Genomic DNA, 25,498 nt, shown 5'->3' with positions numbered 1-25,498 from the left:
GTGGAGACTCGTCCATGGTGAGTTGGTTAACTGTCCAACATCATTCATGACCAGATGTCCAGGACTGCAAAGTTTAGATCATCTGTTGGATGTGGAATTATTACATCCTGGTTATTGCACATAGTTTTCACTGATTGGCATGGAAATACTCCTGTGCCCTTTATTTGCTATGGCTGGTGCAGCTCTGCCCTGTTCATTGAACCAGGAGTGATCACCCAGCTTGCTGTTAATGGTAGACATTGGAATTTGTTGGATAGATTTTGCTCGATCTATTTGAAGTCCATTCCATTTATCACTGTGGCAGTGCCACACAACTGAAGATATCCTCAATGTGAAGACAGGACTTCATCTTCATGATGACGTTTCAGGTCACTTCCACCACCAATGGAAATTAAGACACAGGAAGTGAAATTTTAAAGGATGTCGAGTTTCCAGAGGTTAGAATGATGAAGATCATTCAGGAGTGGATTGGAATAGTCAGGTTTAGGGTTAAAGAAGATCTAATGAGGATTTCAGACAGCAAATGAGCTGAGACAGGGATAAAGTTGAGCAATGTTTCAAAAATAGAAATAAGAAGTTTTAACAATGAGGTAAATATGTGATCAGAAATTCATCTTAGGGTCAGTTCTGAGGAAGGGTTACCGGATCTGAAACGTTAACTCTGACTTCTCTTCACAGATCTGCCCGACTTGCTGAAGTGGACTCGAATTGCTGAGGCTGCAACAATATGAAATGGAAATGTAGACCTGGGAAAACTGTTCTTCACTGTTACCAGAATGTCTTGTTGTGAGATTTGAGGTGCTGCAATAAGGTGAGCTCTCCAAAGGAAAAGAGAAAGAGACCAGCCACTCATGCATGGTTGTTCATCTAATGATGATGACCACCTGCAATGCAACCTTAGTCCGAAGGCTGCAGATGTCAGCAGTGACCTGCCTTGACAGTCTCAGCCTTCTAAGACTCTGGTGCTCACACGTATCATGAGAGCTACCCCTCTACCTTGAGAGATGTGTTTTGTGCTTTGTCTCCTTCAAGCTATATCTCTGTGTCCCTCTCTTCTGTCCTGTGAAATGACAAGTGACTGAATAGGGACAATTGTTGCTGTTGCTTCTGATGTTGTTTGTGTTGGTGGATTTCTTTCTCTTTCTCCTCATCAGAAGATAGGCTACATAAGCTGCTCCTATGCTATAGTGAAGGCTGAACAGAGGAAAGTGTGAATCAAGTTACGTGAAATGATAGTCAGGTGAAGTGACTTCCAAGAGGTTTGCATTTACCTGTCAAGCAGTGAATACACTTTCTGGAAAGGAGTACTGTGAGCAGCAGTCTCTCAGTTGGCAATGGCTAGAGCTTTTCAATTTCACTGATCAAAGCCTTGTCGGTTTCACTCTCCAAGTACAACAACAGCACTCCACTTTCTCCAGCACTTTCTGTTTTTACCCCAGGTTGAACTTGACATGTTGCTACACCTCATGAAATAGTTGTATTTGCTGTTACACCCAGTATATCTGGTTAAAACAGCTATTAATAGGTCTCCCATATGATAATGACTTACCAAGAGATTTCCTCACTTATTCTCAAACCTGGCCCAGGGAATCCTGGAAGTAAATGGAATGATGCTGGGATCATGACTTAGTGACACATTAGATAGTTGGATAAAATTTGGGAGAAGATTTGTAGCTCGGGTGCTCATTGTTATGGTTCTGTGATCACTACAAAATGCCGGAGGAAACATCACAGAAGCGCTTCACAGGAGGCTCGCAAGCACTGAGGATGTCACCTAGACAAGTTGGATAAAATGGTTAAGGTACATGGAATATTGCTTTTATTAATTGAGGCATAGAGTTTAAGAGCAGGGAGATGGTGATGGAACTGTATAAAACCTTGGTTAGGACTCAGCTGGAATATTGTGTGAAGTTTTGGAATCCACATGATAGGAGGGATATGATAGTACAGAGAGGGTACAGATGAGATTTACAGGATCATGCCTGGGCTGGAAAGTTACAGTATGAAGACAGATGAGACAGAATGGGTGTTTTTTTTTCCACAGAGCAGAGAAAATTGAGATGGGACATGATTGAGACATGTACAATTATGAGAGTAGACAGGGAGAGCTAAATGACAAAGGGGAATAAATTTAAGGTAAAACACAGCAGGTTTTGAGGATTGTGAGAAAAAAATCTTTTTCACCCATTTGGTGGTGGGAATCTGGAACTCACTGCCTGTAAAGGTGGTAGAGGCTGACATTTAAGAAGAATTTAGATGTACGTTTGCAATGCAAAGGCAAACAAGACAATTGGCCAAGTGCCAGAAAATGGGATTGGGATAGTTAGGTGGTTGTTTTTGAACAGTGTGGATGTAATGGCTGGAGAGTATTTTTCTGTGCTGTAGATACCTACGGCTCTATGACATTTGGAAGATTAAGACCCACATCTGGCCACACCAGCCTTCCCTTGGGAATTAAAATTCTGCCTATAAGTCTGTTGAGAAGAAATGGAAAGGAATTTGGTACTAAAGGAATTTGGTTCTTGGCTGTTGGAACTTTGACATCTGCAGTTTTATTGCTGGCTTTCATCCTCTGCAATAATACTGGGATATTCACTAATATCTGCCTCCTTGGTGGCATGGCATAAAACTTACAAGTTCTATTTTATTGCATAGTTTGGCAACACCTTTTTTCTTCCCTCCTTCTTCTGGTAGGTGCCCAAAATATATCCACATTGAAATGGGCCCACAGTGAAGTGGAAATAAAAAATGAGAGAATGTCAATTTGACTTCAAGGATGTTGACGGGTTCAAGAGTTAAATTCCAAAGTACCTGCTTTGCTGTACTAGAAAATGCTGAAATTTTAATTTAGTTTGCAGTTAAAGGGAGAAATTAATTGGAATCTGTAATCCAGGAATCATTCAACAGAGACTGAGATCAAAAATATTTTTAATAGTATCATGGATTATGTCTAACTCTATAAATCTGAAGAGTACTCAAAGCTAAATTTGAAAATGCCAAGCTCTGCAAAAGTTGTCACGCAAAAGCAGCTCCTACAGTCTGAACTTGCCCTGACCACCAACATTTCAAAATGCAAATGTTTTAGAGAAGATTGCAGGAACATCCTGCTCTAAAAACTCATCATTGCACTGACAACGCCCATCTAACTGAGGCATCAAACACAGTGTACAACATATAAATCCTGTGCAGAGACAATGTTTCTTTCATTGAAAGGCAATCCAAAACATCTCCCTGCAATTTGCCATTGATGCAATAACTTGTCTTGTGCCAAATGTAAAACTCCTATAAAATAGGTTTATTAATGATGCGCAAGTTGAACTAAACTTTTAATCAAACCCGACTGACCTGTATTGAATACAGTAACAGCAATTTTGGATTAACTGATAGTAGTTTTAAAAATGTTTTATGTTTGAGTTGTATTATTATCATGTAGTTTGTTGGGAACAAATCATTTAAAAATCTGAAAAAAATACTTTTAAGAAAATCAGTTATTATTTATTTATTTATGCAAATGCAAATCTCTGAAGCCAAATGGTAGCCTGTATGTTTGCTCAGTTTAAGATGATTAGTCTGTCACTACAGGGAACACTTCTTGCAGCATTAAATCTGTCCTTCTGCAAGATTCACTCCATGAGATGTTTGAACCGATGCCTCTGAGACGGGGTTTGGCTGCACAGGAACTCTGGCTTGTTCTGAAGGTGTTCAGCAAGGACCACTCTTGCTGTTGCAGTTCAAAGCCGCTGTTTGATAGGTAGAGTTTGTCTCAAGAAGCTTGTTAATAATTTATTGTGTTTCCTAACTGTTGATCCAAAGGATGGGTGCTGGTAGACCTTGCTGAGGAATATTACTCCATACGGAATGCCGAGATAGGAGGCGGGCTTGAACAGGTTCCCATTGAGTGATTGTGGAGCCATTATCAGTGAGGTCCAGTACAGTTACTTTCAAGTGAGTGAAGTTTGTGAGGACAGAAGGCAGAGGACAGGTGTTGATTGGAGGGAATCAGTAAAAATTAGTGATGAGGAATGTTTTAAAAGAAGAAGCAGAATGGGGGATATTATTTGTACTATTCTTCATTGTTCCCCACTTGGAAACCTGAATTAATCATGAAGCATTCCCCAATAACGTAATCATGACTTTACTGAGCCAAACCTTAAGAATACAAGAAAAATATAATTAACTTCAAACCATCTGCACATTTGTAAAAGTACTACTCAATTATTTACTTAGAAAGAGGATTGATGTCTCAGTGATTAATGAATGCTGGTGGATATTTTGATATGGTTATTAACCTAAGTCTGCTGATGGGGTTTTAGGCACAGTCAAAAAGCTGAAATTTAAATCAAATGTTAAATTATAAAGAGCTTTTTCTATTTTGATGCTGACAAATGCTTGGAAGGTAATTGTTCCAAGACCATAAAATTACATAAGTAATGCAACTATTCACAGAAGATGAGCGTTTAGTATTCAGGACATTACTGTATCTTACTTCACATTGATGTGATTCATTAATGAAATGGATGTAAAGTGAAATGTTTTATTAGTGTCTTCCTTAACCTTTATCTAAAAGACAATGCAAGTAGCTGACAGCCTGTTCTCATTGCATTAGGAGCCCTTGAATGAAAAACCTCGAAAGACTGCAAGTTATTACAGATTGTGAAAATGTTTCTTCAAAGTCTCTTAAGTTAGCCATCAAGAAGAATTTATGTGACAGTGGATTTTATCTACGTTATAAAAATCCATGTGAACATGGGGTAGAAGTAGAATTACAATAAGTCCTTCATAAAGAATACTCAAGCAACATTAGTGTTTAACTCCACCCCATGAATAATATTAATTTGGACAAGGGTATGAGAAGCACTTGTCACAACAGAACTGAATCCCAGCCAGAATTAATATCTTCTTAAGAGGGAATGGAATAGGAGACATTGACATATGATTTATACCAAGAATCCAGTTCATCTGAAACTCCCACACTAAACTCTGATATGCCATTCATTGTCTGCTTTTAAAGCCGACTCAATATCTTATTTTGTTAATCATGATTAGATTTTTCTCGCATTTTTTTACTATCACATGTTCATTTCCTTCTTATGTGAAATACTTTAATCATGTTATTATTCTATAGCCATTGTATTGGCACATATGTATTATAACCTCAGAGCACCTTTATACATATTGAACTTTTAATTATAACACAAGTTCTTTTTAAAGGTCACACAGCCAAAATATAATGGCAGATGTAAAGTCAGTGGCTGTCTAGAGGGAGAGAGATCCTGCAATGTCGCATCTAAAAGAAAATAAATCAAAGGGTTGACTTGAAAGGGGAGAAATTCATGACAAACTGAAGTGTGATAACAAGTGCACAGTCAGGGTTCTACTATATACTTGGTTGTGTGAGTATACCCTGTGACTAGTAATTCTGGTGAGTTCCAGGATTTTGACACAGTGAAACAGAAGGAACAACAGTTTATTTCCAAGTTCGGATGGTGAAAGAAACTTGCAGGTGGTGGTGTTCCCAGGTCTTTGCTGCCCTTGTCCTTCTAGACTATTGTGAGTTTGGAAGGTATTATCTAAGGAGCTTTGGTGAATTTCTGCAGTGTATTTTGTAGGTGGTACACACAGTTGTCTCAGATTACAGAACTGAGGTTGAAAAGACAGCAGTGTGGGCAAGAGATAAGTCTTGTGTCTTACCTTTTGAAGAATATACAAGAAAAAGTGTTAAAAGCCAGTTAAATCCTAGTCTTTACATGTTAGTGAGCTAAGTGAATTCAGTGTGCCAGTAGGCAGTTAAGAATCAACCATACCTCTGTGGTCTGAAGTTATATGTAAGCCAGGCCAGGTAAGGATGTCAGATTTCATCCTCTAAATAATATTGAACCAGATGGGCTTTTATACTGAGCAATATTGGTTACATGATCAGCATTGGGTAAACTCTTTATTGTATTCAAATTCCACTGTCATGGTGGGATCTGATCCTTATCCCCAGAGCATTGACCTGGTGTTCTGTATTGTTGGTCCAGTGACATTACCAGTAAGCCACTGTTTTCCCAGTTAATTGTCTGAGCTCCTGCTGTCTGTGCCTTTGGGGGAATTATATCCTATCGTCACAAGCTACTGGTTAATCAGAGGTTTGGCAGTACTCCTCAAGTGTTAACCATTGCTGGCACTGCAATATTTCCCTAAACAGGAGTGTCATTGGAGACTGGAATTCAAAGTAAGAGGGGAAAAACCTTTCCTAGTCTATCAGACAGACCCGAACAAGGTGTGTGGTTTGGGAGAGTATGCAGTCTCAGAAGGCTTTGGGAAGATTGGGAATCATAGAGCTCACCCTTTCCAATGGGTGTGGCTCTCCGCAGGGTACATGGTGGCTGAATATGAGGGATTCTCCCAAGTGCACAGTCAGGGTTCCACTATATACTTCGTTGTGTGAGTACACCCTGGCACTAGTAATGGTGAGTTCCAGGATTTTGACCCAGTGAAACTGAAGGAACAACAGTTTATTTCCAAGTTTGGATGGTGAGTCATATGGAAGGAAACTTACAGGTGATGGTGTGCCCAGGTCTTTGCTTCCCTTGTCCTTCTAATTATTGTGAGTTTGGAAGGTATTATCTGAGGAGCCTTGGTGAATTTCTGCAGTGCATTTTGTAGGTGGTACAGACAATTGCTACTAAAAGTCAATGGTGAAGGAAGTGAAATATTCTTTCTGTGGACCCGAACAAGCAGGCTGCTTTGTCCTAGAAAATAAAAACCAAAAGAACTGTGGATACTATAAATCAGAAGTTGCTGGAAAAGCTCAACAGGTCTTGCAGCATCTGTGCAGAGAAATCAAAGTTAATGTTTCAGGGCCAGTGACTCTTCCTCAGAACTCCAGTTTTGAGGAAGGGTCACCAGACCTGAAACGTTAACTCTGATTTCTCTTTACAGAAGCTGCCAGACCCGCCGAGCTTTTCCAGCAACTTCTGTTTTTGTCACTTTGTCCTACAGATTGTGTCAAGCATTGTGAGTGTGTTTGGAGCTACAGTCATCCAGCAAATGGGGAGTATTCTCTTGCATTATTGATTTGTACCATGTAGATGGTATGTCAGGTTTTGGAGAGCCCCCATTACCTATAATTAAGATTGATCCAAAGATCTTGGCAAAACAGATCTTGTTCATGTATACCATTAGACAATAGGTACTGAAAAGCAATTTGACTATGGGTGAGGATTAATACTATCCAAAAGTTTAACACATGTACCATTTAACACTGATAACTAAAAGCCCATTTGATTCCTCTTCCCCATCATAGTGGAGACAAATTGTGGTGCATCTTTGGCAGCCACAGCCAAAATCAGTTAACTCATCATTGCTGAAGGAGCAACTTATTTTTCAGTTATGTGTTATTCAGTTCAATATTTTATCTGCTACCATTCGTATTAGAGAGTGCTGGAACTAAAGCAGTGCATTATGATTCTTTGTATTTGAACCATGTCAGCTTTTGTTCAGTTAGTACAAAGACACTCTTGCCTCTGAGTTAAAGGGTTCTGGGCACATGTCCCACTCCAGGCCTTGAAAAAAACATCAAGGCTAATCAAGGAAAATAAAAATCAGTGCAGCACTTCTGTCTTTTGAATAAACCAAGGCCATATCTGCTTGCCTGGGTGGATGTAAATGATCTGACTGGACTATGTCAAAGAAGAGATAGGGTGTTAGCTCCAGTGGCCTCACCAATACATATATCCCTTGATCTATATCAAAAATATAAATTGCCTTGTCGTTATCACAATACCCTTTGTGGAGTTTGCTGTATGCAAGTTTTCTGCGTCAAACAACATTGAATACATTTCAAACTCATGGCTCTAGAGCTCTTTGAATGGTCAGAAAACGTGCAATGAATGTGCAAATTCTTCATTTTTTACTGACCTGAAAAAAACCCACCAGATTTTCTTTTCAAAGATTCAATTTTATTTATCCAAGTACTGGAAGAACTTTAATGTAGGTTGGAAGATAATGACTTTTTAAGAAGGGTTTCTACAAATAGATTAAGGACAAAAGAGTAACTAGGGAGAGAATAGGGTCCATCAAAGATTAGCAAGGCAGCCTTTGTGTGGAGCCACAGAAAATGGGGGAGATACTAAATGACTATTTTGCATCAGTATTTACTGTGGAAAAGGATATGGAAGATATAGACTGTAGGGAAATAGATGGTGCCATCTTGCAAAATGTCCAGATTACAGAGGAGGACGTATTGGATGTCTTGAAACGGGTAAAGGTGGATAAATCCCCAGGACCTGATCAGGTGTACCTTAGAACTCTGTGGGAAGCTAGAGAAGTGATTGTTGGGCCTCTTGCTGAGATATTTGTATCATTGATAGTCACAGGTGAGGTGCCAGAAGACTGGAGGTTGGCAAACATTGTGCCACTGTTTAAGAAGGGTGGTAAGGACAATCCAGGGAACTATAGACCAGTGAGCCTGACCTCAGTGGTGGGCAAGTTGTTGGAGGGAATCCTGAGGGACAGGATGTACATGTATTTGGAAAGGCAAGGACTGATTAGGGATAGTCAACATGACTTTGTGCGTGGGAAATCATATCTCACAAACTTGATTGAGTTTTTTGAAGAAGTAACAAAGAGGATTGATGAGTGGTAGATATGATCTATAGGGACTTCAGTAAGGCATTCAACAAGATTCTCCACGGGATACTGGTTAGCAAAGTTAGATCTCATGGAATACAGGGAGAACTAGCCATTTGGATACAGAACTGGCTCAAAAGTAGAAGATAGAGGGTGGTGCTGGAGGGTTGTTTTTCAGACTGGAGGCCTGTGGCCAGTGGAGTGCCACAAGAATTGATGCTGGGTCCTCAACGTTTTGTCATTTACATAACTTATTTGGATGCTCGCATAAAAGATACAGTTAATAAGTTTGCAGATGACACCATAATTGGAGGTGTAGTGGACAGCGAAGAGGGTTGCCTCAGATTACAACAGGATCTTGACCAGATGGGCCAATGGGCTGAGAAGTGGCAGATGGAGGTTAATTCAAATAAATGCGAGGTGCTGCATTTTGGGAAAGCAAATCTTAGCAGGATTTATATACTTAATGGTAAGGTCCTAGGGATTGTTGCTGAACAAAGAGACCTTGGAGTGCAGGTTCATAACTCCTTGAAAGTGGAATCGCAGGTAAATAGGATAGTGAAGAAGGCATTTGGTATGCTTTCTTTTATTGGTCAGAGTACTGAGTACAGGAGTTGGGAGGTCATGTTGCAGCTGTACAGGGCATTGGTTACACCACTGTTGGAATATTGCATGCAATTCTGGTCTCCTTCCTATCAGAAAGATGTTGTGAAACTTGAAAGGGTTCAGAAAAGATTTACAAGGATGTTGCCAGGGTTGGAGAATTTGAGCTAGAGGGAGAGGCTGAACAGGCTGGGGCAGTTTTCCCTGGAGCGTTGGATGCTGAGGGGTGACTTTAGAGAGGTTTACAAAATTATGAGGGGCATGGATAGAGTAAAAAGGCAAAGCCTTTTCCCTGAGGTTGGGGAGTCCAGAACTAGAGGGCATAGGTTTAGGGTGAGAGGGGAAAGATACAAAAGAGACCTAAGGGGCAACTTTTTCACACAGAGGGTGGTACGGATATGGAATGAGCTGCCAGAAGAAGTGGTGGAGGCTGGTACAATTGCAACATTTAAGAGGCATTTGGATGGGTATATGAATAGGAAAGGTTTGGAGGGATATGGGCAGGGTGCTGGCAGGTGGGACTAGATTGGGTTGGGATATCTGGTTGGCATTGATGGGTTGGACCGAAGGGTCTGTATCCATGCTGTACATCTCTATGACTCTATGACTTTATGACCTCTTATTAAGTGATGAGTGACATTTAATTCTCCAGTCTGTTTTAACATTCAAGTTCACTCTGAGTGATGTATTTGACCAATCAAGAATCTTCAAATGCATAGTGTTAAAATTATAATACCTTCTAGTCTTCTTTTCCATTTTCACCATACTGGAAGACATCAGTTTCATAATACTGGAATAACTCATGCATTGGATGAACTACGGATCATTCGGGAGGCTGAGGGGGTAATTGAGAGGAGTTACCGGGAGTTGGTCACTCCTAAGGCTCAGGACAAGGATAGATGGGTTACAGTTAGGGGGAGGAAAGGGGACAAACAGACATTGCAGTGATCCCCTGTGGACATTCCCCTCAGCAATAAGTATACCATTTTGGATACTACTGGGGGGGGGATGACCTACCAGAGGAAAGCCATAGTAGCAGTTCTCTGGCACTGAGCCTGACACTGTGGCAAAGAAGGGAAGGGGGCAGAATAGAAAAGTACTCGTGGTAGGGGAATCGACAGGAGATTTTGTGGTCAGGATCGGGATTCCCGGAAGATATGTTGCCTCCCTGGTGCCAGGGTCCGGGACGTCTCCAATCGGATGTATAAGGTTCTAAAAGGGGAGGGCGAACAGCCAGAAATCATGTTACATATTGGCACTAATGATATAGCCAGTAAAAGGATTGAGGATATAAAAAGTGATTTCAGGGAGTTAGGTTGGAACTGCAAAGCAGGACGAACAGAGTAGTGTTCTCTAGTTTACTACCGGTACCATGGGATAGCAAGGCGAGGAACAGGGACTGGGCACAACTTAACACGTGGCTGCGCAGCTGGTGTAGGAGGGAGGGCTTCAGATATGTAGATAATTGGGATGCCTTCTGGGGAAGTTGGGACCTGTACAAGAAGGACAGGTTGCATCTGAACTGGAAGGGACCAATGTCCTGGGTGGAAGGTTTGCTCGAGTAGTTCGAGAGGGTTTAAGCTAGTATGGCAGAGGTGTGGGAACCTGAGCTGTATACCGGAGGTGAGAGTTGATGCAAATGAGGCAATAGCAAGAGGTAGACCAGCAAGTGGGAAGGATTTTCCTGGGAAGAAACCAAGGGATCAGTTAAAGTGTGTTTGCTTAACGCAAGGTGTATCAGGAATAAAAGTGATGAACTTAGAGCATGGATCAGTACCTGGTGCTATGATGTTGTGGCCATAACAGAGACATGGGTTTCTCAGGGGCAGGAATGGTTGCTGGATGTTCCAGGATTTAGAGCATTTAAAAAGAATAGGGAGGGGGGAACAAGAGGAGGGGGTGTAGCACTACTAATCAGAGAGGGTATCACAGCTACAGAAGCTTCTATTGTCGAGGAAGATCTGCCTACCGAGTCAGTATGGGTGGAAATTAGGAACAGCAAGGGAGCAGTCACCTCGTTAGGGGTTTACTATAGGCCCCCCAATAGCAGCAGTAAGATGGAAGAAAGCATAGGTCGGCAGATTTTGGAAAAGTGTGGATGTGGTAGGGTTGTTGCAATGGGTGACTTTAACTTTCCCAATATTGATTGGAACCTCCTTCGAGCAGAAGATTTGAATGGAGCTGTTTTTGTAAGGTGTGTTCAGGAGGGTTTCCTAACTCAGTACGTTGACAGGCCAACGAGGGGAGAGGCCATTCTAGACTTGGTGCTCAGAAACGAGCCAGGGCAGGTATCAGATCTTGTGGTGGGACAGCATTTTGGTGATAGTGACCACAACTGCCTCACATTCTACATAGCTATGGAGAAGGAGAGGATTAGGCAAAATGGGAGGATATTTAATTGGGGAAGAGGAAACTATGATGCGATTAGACATGAGTTAGGAAGCATGGACTGGGAGCAATTGTTCCATGGTAAAGGCACTATAGACATGAGGAGACTGTTTAAGGAACAGTTGTTGCGAGTGATGAATAAATATGTCCCTTTGAGATAGGCAAGAAGGGGTAAGATAAAGGAACGTTGGATGACGAGAGTGGTGGAGCTTCTCGTCAAAAGAAGAAGGTAGCTTACATAAGGTGGAGGAAGCTAGGGTCAAGCTCAGCTCTAGAGGATTACAGGCAGGCTAGGAAGGAGCTCAAAAATGGTCTGAGGAGAGCCAGGAGGGGGCACAAGAAAGGCTTGGCTGAACGGATTAGGGAGAACACAAAGGCATTTTACACTTACGTGAGGAATAAGAGAATGGTCAAAGAAAGAGTAGGGCTGATCAGGGATAGCACAGGGAACTTGTGTATGGAGTCTGAGGAGGTAGTGGAAGCCCTAAATGAGTTTTTTGCTTCTGTCTTTATGAAAGAAACAAACTTTGTAGTGAATGAAACCTTTGAAGAGCAGGTGTGCATGCTGGAATGGATAGAGATAGAGGAAGCTGATGTGCTGAAAATTTTATCAAACATTAAGATTGACAAGTCGCCAGGCCTGGACCAGATTTGTCCTCGGCTGCTTTGGGAAACGAGAAATGCAATTGCTTCGCCACTTGCGAAGATCTTTGCATCCTTGCTCTCCACTGGAGTCATACCTGAGGACTGGAGAGAGGCAAATGTAACTCCTCTCTTCAAGAAAGGAAATAGGGAAATCCCCGGCAATTACAGACCAGTAAGTCTCATGTCTGTCGTCTGCAAGATGTTAGAAACGATTCTAAGGGATAGGATTTATGACCATCTGGAAGAGCATGGCTTGATTAAATGCAATCAACATGGCTTTGTGAGGGGCAGGTCATGCCTCACACACCTTATCGAGTTCTTTGAGGATGAGACTAGAAAACTTGATGAGGGTCAAGCTGTGGATGTAGTGTACATGGACTTCAGCAAGGCATTTGAAAAGGTTCCCCATGGTAGGCTTATTCAGAAGGTCAGGAGGAATGGATACAGAATTGGCTGGCCAACAGAAGACAGCGAGTGGTAGTAGAAGGAAAATATTCTGCCTGGAAGTCAGTGGTGAGTGGTGTTCCACAATGCTCTGTCCTTGGGCCTCTACTTTTTGTAATTTTTATTAATGACTTGGAAGAGGGGATTGAAGGATGGGTCAGCAAGTTTGCAGACGACACAAAGATTGGAGGTGTCATTGACAGTATAGAGGGCTGTTGTAGGCTGCAGCGGGACATTGACAGGATGCAGAGATGGGCTTTGAGGTGGCAGATTGAGTTCAACCTGGATAAATGTGAGGTGATGCATTTTGGAAAGTCGAATTTGAAAGCTGAGTACAGGATTAAGGATAGGATTCTTGGCAGTGTGGAGGAACAGAGGGATCTTGGTGTGCAGGTACATAGATCCCTTAAAATGGCCACCCAAGTGGACAGGGTTGTTAAGAAAGTGGTGTTTTGGCTTTCATTAACAGGGGGATTGAGTTTAAGAGTCGTGAGATCTTGTTGCAGCTCTATAAAACCTTGGTTAGACCGGACTTGGAGTACTGCGTCCAGTTCTGGTCACCCTATTATAGGAAAGATGTGGATGCTTTGGAGAGGGTTCAGAGGAGGTTTACCAGGATGCTGCCTGGATTGGAGGGCTTATCTTATGAAGAGAGGTTGACTGAGCTCGGACTTTTTTCATTGGAGAAAAGGAGGAGGAGAGGGGACCTAATTGAGGTATACAAGATAATGAGAGGCATAGATAGAGTTGATAGCCAGAGACTATTTCCCTGGGCAGAAATGGCTAACACGACGGGTCATAGTTTTTAAGCTGGTTGGAAGAAAGTATAGAGGGGATGTCAGAGGCGAGTTCTTTACACAGGGAGTTGTGAGAGCAAGGAATGCGTTGCCAGCAGCAGTTGTGGAAGCAAGGTCATTGGGGACATTTAAGAGACTGCTGGACATACATATGGTCACAGAAATTTGAGGGTGCATACATGAGGATCAATGGTCGACACAACATCGTGGGCTGAAGGGCCTGTTCTGTGCTGTACTGTTCTATGTTCTATTTTGAATGTAGTACAAATAAATGTGTCCTCTCACCTACACCTTCCAAAGTGAAATGGAGTCACAAGGTGAAATTTTAGACTCATAAGCTTCAAGGCAGCAATGGGTGTTGTGGAACTCTGGCGAGTTCAAATGGCTGTAACTTTAACTGGACCTTGCTCTCGTAGTCCTCAATGACGATATTCAAACCTTGTATGTGAACCTTAGGAAATACTTTGGGAAAAACTGATCTAGACTCTGCGCACACTTTATCTTTCTCTCTAATTGTTATGACCTGACTCTCCTCAGTTTGCAGTCACTTTCTACAGTCAACGATCATGTGGGATTTTTATTCTGTACTTTCCAATCTGCAAGTCTATTTTCTCACTACATCTTCATCATGCTAACAGCATTCCACAGAATCTTTTATTTTAAAGGTTTTAACTTTCTCCGTGGATTGAAATCCAAACTACACTTTCAGATGATTATCCACTTTCAAACCATTTAACATTTAATTTGCTTTGATTTATTCATTGTCACATGTTTCTCGTTACAAAACACAGTAAGAACTATTATATAGTGTTGCCACTCTTCGGTGCTATCTTAAAAAATGGAATATAAAGGCAGAAAAATGAAGAAATTAAGAAAGTTTACAGCCCTTGTTAAGTGCTCTGTCATGTGTCATGGGCCTGGTGGCCAGGCACAAATCCCTTTCACCCACCACTACCACTGGAATGAAAGTTGCCACTCTTTGGTGCCATCTAACCTCCACCAGTGCTCTCGCCAATATGAGTTCTTGCTGGACCTTGCCAATGCAGAAGCCACTGATGCTGCCAGTACCGCACCAGTCTGAACTTGCATTGGGCCTACCTTGTCAATGTAACCGCTGCTGATGCTGCTGGGCCCAAACTCACCTCCACCACTGCCTCCATGAATCTGTGCTGCACACAGATGCTGCCAGGAACCCAAACTCGGTTCTGCAGCAGCAGCCACGAGTTGGCATTAGCACAGCCTCGACAATGCAGAAGCTGCCAGAACCCAAACCCATCTCCGATGCCACTGCCACAAGTCCACACTGCTGGGTCTCCTTCAGTACTGCTGGGCCCACCCGCTGCCACCAATGCTGTCACCATGACCAAGGGGTAAGTAAAATAAAGTAAAAGAGAAAAAGAAGTGAGAGGAGAGAGAAAAAAAGAAAAGAAATGAAAAGAAAGCGGACTGAGTGGATGAGCCCCGGGCTCGGAAGCCCTACTCCACTATCATCTTACCAGAACATCAGGTTTGTAATAATAACTGGCTCCTGAGTAGAGCACCTGCCACAGGCTCCTGGTTCAGTGAAATGGTGAACACTCAATGGATTATCTGCCAGATAAATTTGAAAATTGTCTTTGTGAAGTCTGGAGGAACAAGAGGCTATGCAAACATTTTAGGCTGATGGCCTACAAAACATTCCCAACTTTTCATCCCTCAAATAATTTACCTGCCTGTGGGCTGCCTGATTGTTTTAGGTTGCAAGTCACAGAGCTGCCATTGGATTGGACTAAGTCAGCTGGCTGATGGAATATTAAAAGTCAAAGTGGACCAAGTGTCCAACTATAGCTTCCAAGAGGTAGAGTCCACATTCTGCAAGTCTTGCCTAGGTGCTAAAATTCTCCTGGAAGTAATTTTTAACAAAACCTTAAAGTTGTTGATATTTTAAAATCTCCTTCATAATTCTTTTCTCCCATTTCCCTTAAACCATTAATATTCAAACATGGTATTGTTTAATCACAACTTTTTTTTTTGCACGCCTTGATAATATAAAAAATACTAAATGGATGTACTATGCACAATTCCCTCCCCTGAGGTGAGTTTGGTGGTGGGGAGATTTAATCAGGCAGGACAGGAGTAGGCTGTGAGATTCCCATCTGTGATCCAATTAAGACCAGGTCGTGAAAGATTGTGGGTAGCCTTCTTGCATTGTTGCCCATTGAATCTTTTGAATGACCAACTAATGCCATTTTAAGGATCTTATCTCACCTCCTCGGGTATTCATCTAAGGTGAGGGTCATGCCATATGGGAAGCCTGAAAGAATAAAACTTTTGTTGTCTATCCCCTCCTCCATCCCACAATTACCATCTGGCCATCACTGGCCTGAGGCTTGGACGAATAACTGACCTTGAGTTTTGGCTGTGCCTCTGATCGGCTGTCAGAACTTAGCAGGCACTGTATTACTCCCTAAAGGATGATTTTTTTAAACCTATGTTTTCATGAGATGTGGCCATTGCTGGCTAGGTCAATAATTATTGCATAGCCCTTGGCTAGTTTGAATGTTACTTGTCACTTATCTACGCAAGTCTCAACATTGTCCAGGTCTACCTACATCTATACATGGATTGTTTCGTATCTGAGAAGTTGCTAAGGGTGCTGAATATTGTGTAATCATCTAAGAGCATCCCTATTTCTCACATTATGATGGAGGGAAGTTCATTAATGATGCAACTGAAGATGATAGGCCTAAAACTCTACCTTAAGCTACACTTGCAGCGATATTCCACAACTGAGATGATTGACCTCAAACAACCAGAACCATCTTCCTTGGGCTCAGTATGAATCCAGCCAGTGGAAAGTTCCCCCACTTATTCTCAATTACTCCAATTTTTCTAGGGTTACTTGATGCTTGATCAAGTGCTATTTAAATATGAAGTCTTTGATACCAGAGAAAGTTCACCAACATCAAATTAAGAATATGACAATGATTTTGGCTCTGAACCTGGTTTGATGTTAGGTGAAAATCCATACAACCAACCAGCAGTAGAATCACATTGCTGGTGTCATCATGAGGCCTTGACTCTTCACCAAACTTTTGTTTTCCAACTAAATAAATCCTGCTTAGATATCCCATTTGGCTTAAATCTCTAATAAAAGATCCTTCATAACTCTACTAGAAGCATTTAATTACATCTAAGTGAATAAATAAAAACTTATCCCAAATCTCTAGTGTTAAAAATTCACCACAAATTAATTGATGCTTTTTTTTAAAAAAAGTCTTATTTACTGTTTCTAACTTTAGTTATACAATCACATGCTTTTATCTCGGTTCATCCATCTGTTGTAGTGTCTGATGTGATAATTTCGACTTTCTAATATGATTGCCTTGGCTTACAGTTCCAGCAAAATTAATAAGAATTCAAATTTCCAATTACTCTTAGTGAAAGTGATGATTTTCAATGTTGTATCTGCTCATCCAAACAAGTGAAAATGTGTTTGTGTTGATTACACAGTTGCATGAGATAAATTACAGACAAGCGCAATGTTTGGATTGTACCTCACTAGCTGAGCCATGTTGATATGTCAATATACTTATCTGTGACAGGCAGATTAATGAGTCTGTATTAACACCCACAGTACAATCCAAATTGGCAGAAGCAATTAAAATACTTGTCATACTTCAGCAGCAAAAGTATCTTGTACAAGAAAACAATAATCACGGTTTTCAGATGACTTTATCAGCCACAAAAAATACATTCTCCTATTGATACTTGTTTTAAAAACAACTTTGATTTGTAATTATGGTACTTAGAAACACCTTGTGATTTACTGGTACAGATTTTGCTCTGTGATCATGTGATATTATCAACTCTAGATCATAATCTGAGCAAGGTCTTTTTTACACTATTAGCCACATTACAATAGAAAGTGATTGCAATTATTCTTTTATATTAAACTACTGACATTTTGCTTTTTTTATATATCATGCTAGTTTATTTTTGTTCAGCTTTCCTGAATTACAAAACAATCCTTGTCTGAGATGACTAACAACATCATCCAAACTCTCAACAAGTGCAGCTCCTGATTATATGAAAAATGAGTTATGGAGGACTGGTGGAATTTGCTGATTGTGACTCCTTTCCTGTGTGTAAGTATATAGTTTTTCTTCACTTGCAAGGAATATTAGAGCATCACCTTGTGATAATTACTTTTGGCACTATACAAACTCACTTTTCTTCAGTTTAAGATATTGAAGCTTTGGTATTTAAGACCATCCAATGTAATGTGTTGTTGACAATAACTACATATTTACAACAAGTTAACATCTTTATATAAAATTAATGCTAATTAAGGGAAATGGAATGTGAAGTATACTGTCTATTCATGTCAGGAATTAAATTCCAATCCAGTTCAGACTTATGTCAGCACAGTTTCTCTGTTTGTTGACTATAAATATTTTATATTAAAGTGTTTGAACTCTCCTAATCCAAATCTGAGTATGTATCATCTACACAATAACCTTTGTTATGACACAAATTTGTCAATTTGATTTGCAGAGGACATGACACGAAGGTTACTACAATTACTACTAATTTGAAGTTGAACTGAAGCATATTTTCTGGGTCAGAAAGAGACTGAAACTTCCCAGCAGCTGGGTGATAAGCTTGGAGGCCTGCTAGAGGAAGGGATCTGGATTTGGCACAGGTCCCCGATTCAGTAATTTACCAGAGAAATTTCCTGACCATGGAATTTAATTCCATGGGCTGGATTTATTGGGATGTCATGGTATTCACCCCATCTCTGGCTAAGAAATCAGCTGGGTGTTAATCAACCTGAGGCAAGACTTCTGTCTCTCAGCAACTGGAACATAGATACATACAACACAGTGCAGACACAATGGGCAAAATGAATCTTTCTTCACTGTAACAGTTCTGTGATTTTGTGAACATGTGTGTGTTTGTTCCTATTGCTGGGGGCAAACCAGTACTATTGCTGATACTGCAAAAAGGTTTACAGGAAGATGTGCTATGTTGGAACCGGCATCAGAGACAAGTCTGTAGATCTTGCCAAAAATAGGTTGACTTGCCGAGTGAGGGAGTGGTTGGCGGGGGAGGGGGGTGGTGGCTGTCAGTGTGGATGGTCTATGGTGTAAAGGGAACCTGGAGTTGTTAGACCTGCAGTAAGCTAAGGGATGCCAGTCAGGATTCCTCTCTGTCGTGCCACCAGCTCACACAGGGAAAGCTTACATTCTCTCCACTGCTATTAATGACAGGATGAGCTCGTGAAGAGGGCATCAATTGGCTCAGTGAAAGCTGGGATGTTCTCTCCAATGCTGGTAAAATTCCAGTGGGGACAGCCATGGGCAGGTACGTGACGGACAGAGCACCCACGGGATTTTATGTGTCCCCTCTTATAAACTCATCATTGGCTGTTTTATTATTATATTAATCCAATCTGATTTAGGAAACATATGTTTAATCTTGTGTACAGATAAGTGTGCAGAATATCTGCACTCACCTCTGAACTATTTTGTCAGACTACTGAACAACAATGCATTCCATCATGCTCCAGTACTTATTATTTAAAACTTTGGAAATCACAATATACAATATGGTGGTTCCAGGTGCCTGTGTACAAAAGTCATGCCTTGAAATTAATGCTAATGCCCCAAGAGGTTTTATTTGGAATAGACAAGCTTGCAGTAAAAAGCATAACAGAAACATGAAGCCAATAATAGACAGATTAAGACTCTGACTATTCAAACACCTAGCCTTCAGTCAAGGAACAGAAAAAAGGCTAGTGCAGGGAAAATCAACAAAACAATGCATGCCAGAAAGAGAGAAAGATACGAGAGAGAGAGTACACGCATTGGCAAACAGATGGAAATGTTCTGCTTACAATAAGAGTGCAGAACTTGTAGAAAAGATATGCAATGTGCAGACCAAAGGAAAAAGATGATAAAAAGTTACAAGAGGCAAAACAATAGGGATATTAAGAAAGGAAAGAAAGCAAAACATTCATACCCTGGAAAATGGCAATGCATTTGAGGATACAATCAAAGTCAGAACAATACAACTGCATGAAATGTTAAAATGCACCGTTCAATCCAGGAGAAATAAGTCCACAACCATAAATATGATGCTGAAGCTTAATACTGGTTATAGAGTTACATTATGCTATACAGACTTTACCAAATGATGTTTCCTGAAAATCTGAAAGAAAATATCTTCCCAAAGAAAAATGTTCTGAAACCAAGCAAGGTCATGCTGCTGGCATGTGAGAGAATTGAGTTTTGACAACTAGGACTGAGCTGCAGCTGATCTGAGTAAACAATGAGACCGTGGAGGCATCACCAAGGATTGAAGATACTACCATTGATAAACATCCTCCAGCCATTAGCTGGAAAACTCTTTTTTAAATGTACCCAGAGTGAATGATAAGAATGCTGGATGCTTTAAAGATATTGAGTGCCACACCTCCATTGATCCAGAGAAGAAAGTGATTCATCTACCATTGATAAAACTAAAAGCAAAACTGAAAAGAGAGCTCTAGAATTGGAAGAAAAGAAAATTATTCCAAGATTCGTAGAGATCCCAGAATTCCGTAGTTGAGAGGAAGAAGCCAAATGGACAACTGGAAATTACCTTGGACACTACAGGTCTTATCAAATTGCTGTATATCAGAGATAAACTTGTCACTCAAAGTAGATGTTTCGACAGAAGAACCAGGAGTAGTTCTGGTACAAAACAGAAAGCCATTATCATTTGTATGCAAAGCTCCATTATCAGTTGAGACCACATGTGTCAATACAGAAAGAAAGTTTTTGCTAATGGTGTATGGATGTAAGATTCCATACATATCTCTTTAGGAAAAAATGTATAGTGGAGAATGATCATCATTTGCTGAAGCAAATCTACAAGAAAAATCTGTGTAATGTATCAAAGACTGCAAAGGCTTTAGAGTTAAAATTTCACTTTGAAATGCAAGCCAGGCTGAGAAATATCATTGACAGATGATGTTGCCCATCTGTTTTGCATGGAAACACAAAATGAAAGGCACAAGGATCCGTCATCTAGTGAACATGACACCACCTGAATCAAATCAGACTTGAGACCAGTAAAGATAAAGAGTTAGTGTGCTCTCTCAGCAGGTGATCCAGAATGGCTTGATAACATAGTGCAAATACAGACAGAAATCAAAGAAGACATCTTACAGGTGTTCTGCTAGCCCAATTCAGAATAATCTGAACCAAAACGATGCAGACCAAATGTCTTTAGAAGATAAATGAAAGCCAGGTGGGAATGGAGAAGTGCAAGCACAATACCAGACTATTAAAACTACAGGTGACCCCCATTGCACTAGATTTACACACAGGCACTCCTACATCGCTCCCCACCCCACCCCCAAAACACACACACACAGGCACTCCTACACACACACACATAAACACACAGGCACTCCCACACACACACACACACATACTCCTACAGACACACACACTCCCACACTCACACATGCACCCTCTCACAGACTTAGACCCCTTTACACTCAGTCACACACACACATATATTCTCTCTCACAGACACTCACAACCCCCATTCCCCCACCCCACACATACACACAAAACCCACATGCACACATTCACATATATGTTTGTGGGATGAATTTGTACTTGTAGAGTTACATTGTACTTTGCTCAAGAATTGCATGACTCCATGTAAGAATCTGTTAATTCATTTTTTAGATTAGAATCAGTCTAAACATTATGGCACAGACAGCAGCACACGGGGGGCTAATATCTTCAATACATTATCTGGGTTGACACAATTGTTAAATTAATTGAGAATGTAACTTTTAAAAAAAATGTTTTGCAATTTACATATGAAAGAAGTGAAACTAACATGGTCATCCTAACGATGAGATAGACAAACAATCAAGGTATTTTTCAATGTATAATTTCAGTTACATCACACTGTAAACTTTTGCTATAAATTCTGTCTTACAATTGTGTACTCCACAACCACCTAATGAAGGAGCAGCGCTCCAAAAGCTAGTGCTTCCAATTAAACCTGTTGGACTATAACCTGGTGTTGTACTTTTAGCTTTGTACACCCGAGTCCAACACCAGCATCTCCAAATCATGGTTAGGCATCTACAAAAACAATGAAAAATGAGGAATTTATAGCTACTAGATTAAAAGGACTGAATTGTTTGATTGAAACTTCAGAAGTGCAGGGTTCAGTTGTGAAAACCAGGAACCATCAATAGATATTGAAAGCTGAGACTCCAAGATCATGCAATACTGAAACCAGTCAGCAAGTGAGAAGGAACTGAGAAACCTAGCTCTGAGTTCTAAGCAGACTATAGCATACTATAAGAGCTAATTTATTCACACACAATCAAGGATGGGACATTAGAGGAAACTATCTTTGTATTCAAAAGATACGAGCTTTGAAATCTATAACAATCATTGCAACATTGTAAGTTCTGTTCACGGAATCCTGAAAGAATAATATGTCATAATAGACCCAAATTCATCTCCAGAATGCTTAAGAAATTAGTTGAAAGGTATGAATACAATCCCATCACCACGTTACCAGAGAAAGGCACATCCAACCAGGCAAGCAAACCCTCATGAAATGCCAAGAGACAAAGGAGAACCTAAATTTTGCCTTGTTATCTGAGTTGTACCTGTGATAAATGACATGAAATTGCCTGCAGAGCTAGATAGCGACAAAAAATTATAAGACAATTTTGTAAAGAAAGTTACACCCTAAAAATAACCAGAAGAAATAACACAGCAACTCAATGAAGTACAGTTGAAAGAAGTCTCAACTTCAAAAAGCATGCCAAATCCTTGCCTAAACTGTAAAGATGAAAAACTGTATGTTTGCAAGCTCCGTCAAAAAATGAAATCAACAATCATTGGTGAAGTTGAGACTCCAAGGCGGTACATCATCAAGATGAAAAGGAACAGAATCCATATTTGACCTTCACCTGACCTGGCAAAGTGGAAAAGATATTCAACGGTACCAGCAATATCAGTCATACGTGAGACAGCAAGAACAGTTTCACCAAGTGATGCAACATCAGTAATAGCAAGAACATTGATGTTTGAGATTCATTTAAGCTGAATAGTTAACCCATGTAAAATTAAACGATTAAGAACCCATTCTAACTCCTGGGTAACTAATAAACTGAAACCCCAACTTACCGCTGATGCCAACTGCACACCGTCCTGACCCATGATACACCATCCCCTAACCTAACATTGTCAGACAAATGTTAAATCTTCCTCTGCAAAGTTGAAAAGCAGAAATGTATTGTCTGATGTCTGCCGAAGCATATATTTCCATTGTTCTTTCTCTTAACAGTAAAATATAAATTGTCAAGCCCTATATAAAAATTAATATGATGACAGTGTCATGCACTAAACTTAACATTGTACTATCTTCAAAAACTGGATTTCAGAAAGAAACTTAATTAGATTACTTATAGTGTGGAAACAGGCCCTTCGGCCCAACAAATCCCACGGACCCTCCGAAGAGCAACCCACCCACGCCCATTCCCTGACATTTACCTCTTCACCTAACGCTATGGGCAACTTAGCATAGCCAATTCACCTAACCTGCACATTTTTGGACTGTGGCAGGAAACCGGAGCAAACCCATGCAGACACGGGGAGAATGTGCAAACTCCAGGCAGACAGTTGCCTGAGGCAGGAATTGAACCTGGGTCTCTGGCGCTGTGAGGCAGCAGTGCTAACCACTGTGCCAGTTCTTTTTCAACGATAAAGTTTGCAGTCCAGGAAACTTGTACAAACATACACAGGCCAGCAAGGCCTATCTGACTCAGTCCAACGGCAGCTGTTAAGTGCTCATGTTTTGTGTGAAGGCGCCATCTCGGCTCCATCCCACGTTTCTTTTGAAATGCGCAGGTTAGGGGAGTACAGAATTGATCAGAGATGCGACATTTGCTGATTTCAATAGCGTTTAAAAAGATACGTTAAGCCTCTCCACCATTCTCTCCCACGTCACATACTGACGCCAATGCAACGCCCCAACACCAGCCCAATTCCGAGTTCAACCCTTAAGCTGCAGACCCAGCTGGTCTGATCATTCAGAACTGTAGACTGTGTTCAAGTTCCAGGGTCAGTCCCATCCTCAGTTTATTTTCAGCACCAGCTTAATCCAGCTCAATTTGAGACTGAATAAATCCTAGTTTCAGCCCAGTTCTGGTTTGAGGAACCAACTCATGCCCAACCCAAACTCCACTCCAATCCCAATACCAGCTCACTTCCAGCCCCAGTTCAGTCTGAAGTCCAATAATTCCCGACTCCACCTCAGTTTTCAACTACGAGTAGCTCATGCTCAGCTCCAACCTGAATCTCATATTGATGCTCGACAAAATGCAATCCATGGACAGTATGCCAGACACAGGAAAACTGTGTCTCACTGTCTGCAAAGGCCAAAGAAAGTTGCAGCAGTGAAGTTCATCATAGTTCAACATATGAACAGCATCTGACTACCAAGTTATGAAGGTTGTGTAGACAATAATGATGATGATCTAAAGATGCCACATAAAACAAAGTCACGTATTGGCTTCTACTAGGGTCCAAATAGTGACAACATTAAGCTACATCACACTTTCAGTCCCAACATTTTAATAATAGAGTAATGTCCTTATATATTTTTCTTTGGAAACATTGATCAGATTCCACCCCTTTCTATTTTTATCTTGAGCTAACTTAGCACAGATAGAGCTACTTGTAACTGTAAAAAGTGCAATTTGGAATTGAACCAAACCATCAGAACCTTTCAATTGAGTTGTTTTTAATGGAATTGCAGTCTGCCACTTGCTATTCTTTTAAAGAAAACTATTACTTTGTTACAAAACTGCAGCACACATTATGGCAGTTGTTAGAGGCCTCATTTCCTGATGAGTTTGAACACGTTAATTAGCTTTGAGAACAAAGGTAAGTGAGGGCAGCATGTGTAAATTATTCTGCAATATGCTTTAACTGATCATTTATTATTCCATACAGGTTTCAAGGACAAGTAGAAGCTGGGAGCAAAGCCAACCCAAAGCAATAAGATACTTTTACCTGGATTAATTTTTAATTTTAAAAAGTCATTTATTTCCTGGAAACTTCCATAGAAAAACTGCTGTTTCATTTAAATGGCTTTCATTTACAGAAAAGTTATCTCCATTGTCATTTCCTGCATTTGTAACAACAATGGTATTCCAGAATCTGATTAAGCCAGCCATAAATCTTTCTAATAAAGACTTGAGAACACCACTCGATTTGTTTTGTCTGGATGATCGCAGAAAAGAAAGGTCAGTGATTTTCAACTTTGTCACCTTGTTGGTAACTCAATAGAGTGACTTACTCACCCATGATGAAATGAGGAGAAAGTGTGGTCTGCAGATGCTGGAGGTCAGAGCTGAAAATATGTTGCTGGAAAAGCGCAGCAGGTCAGGCAGCATCCAGGGAACAGGAGAATCGACGTTTCGGGCATAAGCCCTTCTTCAAGAATGAGGAAAGTTTGTCCAGCAGGCTAAGATAAAAGGTAGGGAGGAGGGACTTGGGGGAGGGGTGTCGGAAATGTGATAGGTGGAAAGAGGTCAAGGTGAGGGTGATAGGTCAGACTGGGGTGGGGGCGGAGAGGTCGGGAAGAAGATTGCAGGTTAGGAAGGCGGTGCTGAATTCGATGGATTTGACTGAGACAAGGTGGGGGGAGGGGAAATGAGGAAACTGGTGAAATCCGAGTTCATCCCTTGTGGTTGGAGGGTTCCTAGGCGGAAGATGAGGCGCTCTTCCTCCAACCGTCGTTTTGTTGTGGTCTGGCGATGGAGGAGTCCAAAGACCTGCATATCTTTGGTGGAGTGGGAGGGGGAATTGAAATGTTGAGCCACAAGGTGGTTGGGTTGGTTGGTCCGGGTGTCCCAGGGGTGTTCTCTGAAACGCTCCACAAGTAGCCGGCCTGTCTCCCCAATATAGAGGAGGCCACATCGGGTGAAGAGGATG

General features: G+C 41.0%; 1 long non-coding RNA gene across 1 annotated transcript; it reads left to right on the top strand.

Moving 5' to 3' along the window:
• Nucleotides 1–691: 691 nt before the first annotated feature.
• Nucleotides 692–24,763, top strand: LOC148149147 (uncharacterized). The gene is made up of 3 exons (XR_015758043.1): nt 692–811; nt 17,462–17,617; nt 24,515–24,763. It is a non-coding gene; the product is annotated as an uncharacterized LOC148149147 (long non-coding RNA).
• The last annotated feature ends 735 nt before the right edge of the window (nt 24,764–25,498 follow it).

Source organism: Chiloscyllium plagiosum, unplaced genomic scaffold (genome assembly GCF_037043375.1).
Source record: "Chiloscyllium plagiosum isolate Xiang-an unplaced genomic scaffold, Cpla_swu_hap1 HiC_scaffold_9, whole genome shotgun sequence".
NCBI classification, from domain to species: Eukaryota; Metazoa; Chordata; class Chondrichthyes; order Orectolobiformes; family Hemiscylliidae; genus Chiloscyllium; species Chiloscyllium plagiosum.
Note: the sequence above shows the minus strand (reverse complement) of the source record. Positions and strands in the feature narration are given on the sequence as shown.